We start from the raw sequence: 7184 nt of genomic DNA, 5'->3' as shown, positions 1-7184 counted from the left end.
GCATTTAACGGAGACCCGATTCCTCGCCACTCACTCTTTCATTTGTGAAAAGGCTTGACAAAAGATGTGGTTTGACAAGCATGTCACGCAGCGAGACTTCGAACAAGGGGACCTTGTTCTGCTGTACTTGGTAAAAGGACATAAAAAGAAGATGAAGTTTCGGGGGCTAGGGCCTTTCAGGGTATGCGTAATCGGTAGGACCGGAAATGTCGAGTTGGAAACACTTAACGGTGAGGGAATAGGCTTCTTTAATGGCAGCCGCATTAAAAAGTACTATCCTCTTTCACATCCATTACATAAGCCACCCATGCTAGAACCCCCCACTGAAAGTCCGCATGGCTACTGTAACTGACCCGACAGATCAAGACGAGGAAGTAGTGGCACCGGCGTACCTGCGGATCACAGTTGCAGCAGGAGCAGTGTATTGTTTCGACGCCTTGATTGATGAAGGTGCTGGCTACAACATCCTAACACATGACCATTGGACATGCATTGGTCAACTGCAACTACAGCCCACTAACGCTCAACTCACCCCGTTTGGGGGTACCGCTTACCCACTCCTAGGGAAATGCAAGGTGGTCATTTCCATCAAGTATGAAAGTTTACCGGCCTTCTTCCATGTGTTGCCTGACACTAAGGACACTGGTAATGTATCACTATTAGGTCGCACTTTCAAGAAACAAACCAACTGTAATGTGGATTACAACCTGAATCACATACATCTTGCTATCGGCAATGTGCGCATAGTGACGACTTTCAGCAAGGGCTGCCCTAACTCCCATACTTTTACGAAGCTGCCGATAGAAACCCCTACGACCACGCTTCAGCCCGAGTCTAAACAGATGGAAACTATGGCCTCATGCTGAGTTCTCAACCCCAGATCCATGCCCACCAGGAGCGCTCACAAGGCCAAAGAGTCCATGTTTCTATGGGTACCGAAACGCCAAAAACCACATCCAGGTAAACCACCACTTGTGATACGCCAAGGTGACTGTTGTGTATTTATGTCACCGACTTGTCAGTTGCAAACGCAGTTGGTACACCGCCCATGAATAATAGCTACATGACAGCTATCCTTATCTACTCTAGTTCGTGGCTCAATTAGTATGCCACCTTAGTTAGTTGAGTTTGGTTTAAGACCCATATATAGGGTTCTTCTATTTCTTTTGTATGTGAGTTCTTTTGGCTTCCACAACTAAGAAGAGGAAAACTGTTTTCAGCCTCCACCCTTGTGTGTATTCCCCCATTGTGCAAGCAAGAAAGCTACAAGTGAGACTCCTTCCTTCTCTCCCACAATCTTGACATGGTATCAGAGCCTTGTTCGTGGTAAGGAGCTCAAGAAAGCAAGCCAAGCTTGCGGTGTTCTATAAGAGGAGCAGTGTTGCTTTCATTTTCTGTTTTGGGAGTAGATCTCTACAGGTAGCACAGCCGGAAAGTGCAGGAGTGCATTGTCTCAGGTTGAGATGCCCTTCGCGGTGAAGCAAGAGGGCAGTATATGCTGCGGGAAAGGGCTTTAGCCCTTAGAGACCTTGTTTTTTTTATTTGAGGCCATTTCGGGGCCTGTTTTGGAGGCAGAAGTTTTCTGCACGCACTCAAGAAAAGGCCCAGTTTTATGCTGTGCAACCACTGTTCTACATGTCGGTGAAAAGTTACTGTAGAAATTGCATCATATGCTTGTGCGCAGAGACATTGGGAGTTACAGAATCATCCCTGTTGCCTGTTGATGCAAAATCATCACTAGGAAGTGATTGTGTGGTCAAATACCACTTTCGTCAGTTTTGTAGATTTGCCTTTGTGAGGCTGAAGCTGTGTTCTTTGCAATGACAGAATTTTTTGCAGTGTTCTGTAATGGCGTCTGATTCTCTCTCACAGATTGTAGAGGCGGACTGGGCATTATTTGTTGCTCTTCTTCAGCATCCTGCTCAAAGTCCAGACCCTCTTCGACATTCTACTCGATAACTGATGGAACCGCTTGTGGTGGTGGTGGTGGGGGCTCATGCTCTTCAAATCCAAGTTCCTTAAGCTCAACAGTGGAGAGGCCGGCACGGCGTAGGTAGTGAAATTGCCGCTCTTTTGTGATTCATGTGCATGTTGGAAGCTCCCGTTCTTGAAGGCCATACTTTAGTGCTCGGGTGGTTAGTTCTAGCTTCCTTCTTACCTTCTCCACTGAATTATTGTCCTCCGCCTAGGTGACATGTAGTATTGTGCTGAGGAAGGCTTGCCTTTGTGTGTTGGCACATACATCAATAGCTTCTACCTTGGACTCCGCAAGCACTCTCTCGCACTCAGCGCCCACCGTCAAGCGTTATCTTAAATCCCTCTCTTTCAAAATTGTTTCTTTCCCACTCACTGGCTCTCTCGTCCATCTTCTTTCTTCCCTCTTCTAGCTCACTTGCCAAGGTTGTCACAACCTACTACTGCTCATTTGTTAACAACTACAGTTGGTTTCTTTCCCTAGATTTTCGAGCCAGCTTTTCTTCAGCAATTTCTTTTGCCTGATTTGCAATGCTGAATCTTTTTTCTGCCTCAGAAAATAGCTCTGACTTTTCTTGCACAAGCTGCTCGTGACTTTGGATCTCTGTGAAGTGCAATCTTCTTTGGGTAAAGGCCATGGCTATGAGGGCCTCTATGTCTCCCTTGGTAATCTCCAATGCATCTTGCAGTCGTTGTGCCTCATTTTGCAGCCTTTGTGCTTCTACTCCAGGAACTCCCAGCCTTTCTTGTTCTAGGAACTCTATTTTCCTCTCCAATCTATCTTGTTCTTCAAGTTCACACCATAGCCAGAAAGCTATGGCATGTTCTAGTTGCTCACTTGGCTCGCCCTCCTGAGCTTCTATCTGTCTATACCTTTCTAGTTCGGTAGTTCTCTGTTGCAAGTTAGCATACTGCTGCACTAGTAACTTCAAGCTTCGTTGTTCTGCCACCAGGTTTTGCTCTTCATCTTCCAGCCTTTGTCTTGGCAGCTCTCATTGTCATGGGCTTCCTTGGTCTTTGCTTCCAGCTGATCTTGTAGAGTTTTCACTTCCCTTCTTCGATCGACTCCTTGCTTTGAAACTTCTAGCCTTAAGGCTGCCGAAGTTTCCTTTTCTTTCTCTAACTCCACCAGGGCTATCTTCTTTTGCCTTGTTCAATTGTGCTATAAGCTCAGCTATATAAGCGTCATAGTCGGCACCAGATGGCATGGGAGTAGGGGTTGTAGTGGTTGATGCCTCTAGCTTATGTCATTTTTTATCTTGCCTAGACTCGGCATCTGCGGCATCGGGCCTTTTTACTCCGGCTTTTGGTACAATTTCAGCCACTTTACTGACAAGTAGCTACATCATGTTCATCAATTGGGCCGTGTCTAGAGAGGGCATGGGTTGCAGGGCGGTTGTGGTTGTGGTGTTGGTTGATACTGGCACAAAGGAGGAAGGTAGAGGGTGCAGCAGGGACTTGTCCTTGCCTACAACTACTAGGGCTGTTTTCACACTGCCACTTGCTTTAGCTTCATGGCGGGGACTCAAAGGATCAATCTCTCCTCCCCCATGGGTTTCTTCGATAGATCTATGAGTGGCCTCTGCCAACTCAACAAGTTCTTTCATTCTTGGTTCTTCGGCTTTCTCCTCTGCCCTTCTTTGCCTCTTTTCTTCTACCCTCTTTATTTCTTCTCTAATTTTTTTGAGTTCTTCCTCTTCTTTTTTCCTTTGTTCCTCCTCCACCCTTCTTGAATCTCTTTGAGCCCTCTTCATCTTGGCTCACTCTTCTTTTCTCAGTCTTTCTTTCTTCTCCTTCTGGCTCTTGTCACTCTTCTTTTGCTCCCATGGTTTAGCCGCTTGAGTAGGTGGTACCTCTGACTCTCCTTTGTCACTTATTATCCTTTCACTCGAGCCTTCTTCCTCACAGTGAGGTGAGCTTTGATGCACAGCTTGCTCTTCATCTACACCAGCATCCTTGATAGCCTCATGGATGATTGCCGTCATTAGGACACCACCATATCTGATTGTGGAGGCTTTCAAAGCACGTTTTTTCCTTGTGGATCATGTAGTAGAAGTAGGAGAATCCCCACTAGTTGGTGTGCTACAGCTGGAGCCAGGAGCACGGCTGAACTCTTGATAGTTTTCTACATAAAACCATTCCAATCCACCTCCTCTGGAACTCCTACAACGATGCTCTCTAGTAATGGCACCTCAATTCTATTCATTAAAGCGTTGTATCTCTGTCTTGAGAAAATGGCATGGACCATTTTAGCTTGCATCTTTGTTGCGGGGTTTGGAATATCAGCCAAACTGATTCCATCCCACTGTGTGCACGTCATCTTTTTTGGCTCCCATCATGGTATATACATCTCTTCTTGGGCACCTCTCCTTCTTGGACACAAGCCCCAGGGCTTTCTCGACGATAGCTGCATTAAGGGGCACTTGCACCCTTGTTTCCTGGTCACCAGTCCTTACTGTGACCGTGCCAGAGCTCCTACCTTCATCAAAGCTCTTTAAAAAGTCTGTGTATATGCTATAATCTACAGCTTGTTCGACCTTTTCCACATACTTTCGGAGGTTGCATTTATCCACCAACTCTTTCACTGTTGGCTCTTCTAGGATGGCATTGTCTAAATTCAGGGTATGTTTGAACGTGAACTGACTAAATCCACGTGTCTCAACACTAATCCCATACTTTGTCAGCTCCTCTTCAGTGAATGGAAGTTTACCTCCCTTTTCTTGTCCTGCCATGGTAGGTGCCTGTCATTACACCATGCCAATATTAGCGTTATGAATTGACTCATCATTAACAAAAACCCAAGAAAGAATGTGTGTGATAATTTTCCATGCTGCTCCAGAGGTATGAAACTTGGAAATAATTCAAAAGAAATATCTATTTCCTCCTTGCATTCTTTCCTATTTAAATTCAGTTGATCATTTTCATCCATCACTACACCTTGCTACATCACTTGGCTCTCACTTTGTTCCCCCTCGCCCCCCCCCCCCCCCCCCCCCCCTTAAGTTTTAAAGACATCCTTCCTAGGATTAGCAAAGGAAGAAGGAGGAGTCACATGAACTTTGTGGGGCGAGTTACTTGGCCAACAGCCAAGTATAGAGGTTAGGGTTATATTCAAGCTGGGCATGACGATCAAGTTCACATGGCCGTATGGAAGCTTGGGTGATATAGGTTAAGACATCATGAAAGATGTCCCCAGAGTTGAGGTGTCTAGCAACGTGCAGTTCCTCTTTCATAAGGAATTGGTCAATGCAAGGGTGGGCTAACACATGGTCATCTAAGTGTATGTTATGTGTAATGGCCGAAACCCTAAATGAAAGAGGTGCCACATAAGTAGGGTCATATTCAATTGTTTTGATTGTCCTTCTTTGTTCGGCATTGGTCATGATGTGGCAACCTCTTTTCTCCCATTGGAGTCGCAAGGCATACCACAATTGTAAGAATGAAGAATCAGAGCTAGCAAGCTGCATGAGCTCCTCTAGTTCTTGTTCAGGTGCAGAGCGAGCAGGCTTGCGGTACGAGGTAATTAGTCTTTTGAGAATGGCTTGCTCCTTTGAGATTTCTCCATTAGCGATTAATGCAGCGGCAATTTTGGGAAATTTGACGGTCATAAATTCATAGTCTTCCCAACTGCATGGCAATGCATGAACATCAGAAGCAGGGGTTCATCGAGAAGACCTAGGTCAAGCCTCTCATAGCTCCTAGTGAATGTGGTGAAGGTGTTATCTAACACCTTGATGCATGTCACTACGTCATCTCTCGAGGTCTCAGCAAGATCCTTGGCCACTGAAAAGAAAGATCGTCTTTCGTACAAAGGCCTAAGACCTGCTGGTGGTGATGGTGCAATTGTGCTGGACAATGATGACTTCATTGCTAGCGTCACAGATGGGACTTTGCATTCTGGAGCACTTTGAGATGCTGCAGTGGGCTTCAGTGGCTTAGGAGGTGTGCTTCATTCTATCTGAGTCAGCCATGGGGGTGCTCAACTCCTCTGACTTGGATAATTATGGGTTCTAGATTTGGACGATAAATGTGTTGGGATTCATTAATCACAACCGGTGTTGGTCCAGCTTGCTTTGCAGCCTGGGCTCCGTATGTGCAAGCCTCTCTAGCTAGAGTGAGGTTGCTTAGAGTTTAGCCTCTTGAATGTCCACTCTTAGGCACCCATATCCAAGGGTCTCCCTCATAGTATCCTTGTGCTCACAAGAGATCTTTGGGGATCCATTGCGGCATGGTCATACACCTACGTCGATAGCATCTAAGCTTCCTCTTAGGCTATGACTGATAGTTTTTGTGTTTAGAAGCACGTTTCTATGGTCTACAAGGAGGTGGCCCTTGTCGTTTTGGCACCCATATGAGTGTGGACTCCTTGGCCTTGTGAATGGCCTTGGTGGGCTTGGTTCTAGTAGTTTGAGCATGGGGTGAGATATCACAGCCCTTCTCCCTAGGCTTGGTCATAGGCGTGGTCGTAGGAGTCTCTATCAGTGGCTTTGCAATTGGAGAAGGATCAAGATAACCCTTGCTGAAAGTAGTCACTATGCACACATTGCCTATAGCAAGATGGATGCGATCTAGGTTATAGTACACATTGCAGTTCATCTGCCTTTTAAAAGTGCGACCAAGTAGTGACTTATTACCGGGTCCCAAATGGATCGAGTTTAGCATTTTTGGGCTGTAATTTAGGTTGACCAATCCGTGTCCAATGGTCATGCGTCAAGATATTATAGTCGGCACCTTTGTCGATCAAGGCATCAAAAGATTACATCCGTTCTATAGTGACCGTGATTCGTAGGTAGGCGGGTGCCACTGCTTATTCATCTTGATCTGTCAGTTCCGTAATAGTGGCCACGCAGACATTGACAGGGGCTTCAAGCATAGGTGGCTCGTGCAATGGATGGGAAGGAGGATTGTACTTTTTCATGCGACTGCCATTGAAAAAGCCTATTTCTTCACCTTCGAGCGTCTCCTATTCAACATTTCCCGTTCTACTAATTGTACGTACTCGAAAAGGTCCTAGCCCTTTAAATTTCATTTTCTTTTTGTGACCCTTCACAGAGTATAGTAGAACAAGGTCCCACTCATCAAAGTTGTGCTGTTTGACATGCTTGTCAAACCACATCTTTCTTCGTGCCTTCTCACAAATTAGAGCGTGGATGGATAAGAGTTGAGTCTCTGTGAAATGCTCTAACTCTAAAAAGTAGTTGGTCCAAGCC

General features: G+C 45.8%; 1 pseudogene; it reads left to right on the top strand.

Moving 5' to 3' along the window:
• The first annotated feature begins 335 nt into the window (after nucleotides 1-335).
• The window catches only part of LOC148028496 (protein ENHANCER OF LHP1 1-like), a 39777-nt pseudogene continuing 32928 nt past the window's right edge, over nucleotides 336-7184 (top strand).

The sequence above is a fragment of the Lygodium microphyllum genome, chromosome 11 (assembly GCF_053477565.2).
Source record: "Lygodium microphyllum isolate KBCC chromosome 11, Lygodium_microphyllum_v1.1.10, whole genome shotgun sequence".
Classification (NCBI taxonomy): Eukaryota; Viridiplantae; Streptophyta; class Polypodiopsida; order Schizaeales; family Lygodiaceae; genus Lygodium; species Lygodium microphyllum.
The sequence above is the reverse complement of the archived record's forward strand: the minus strand, read 5'-3'. Positions and strand labels throughout refer to the sequence as shown.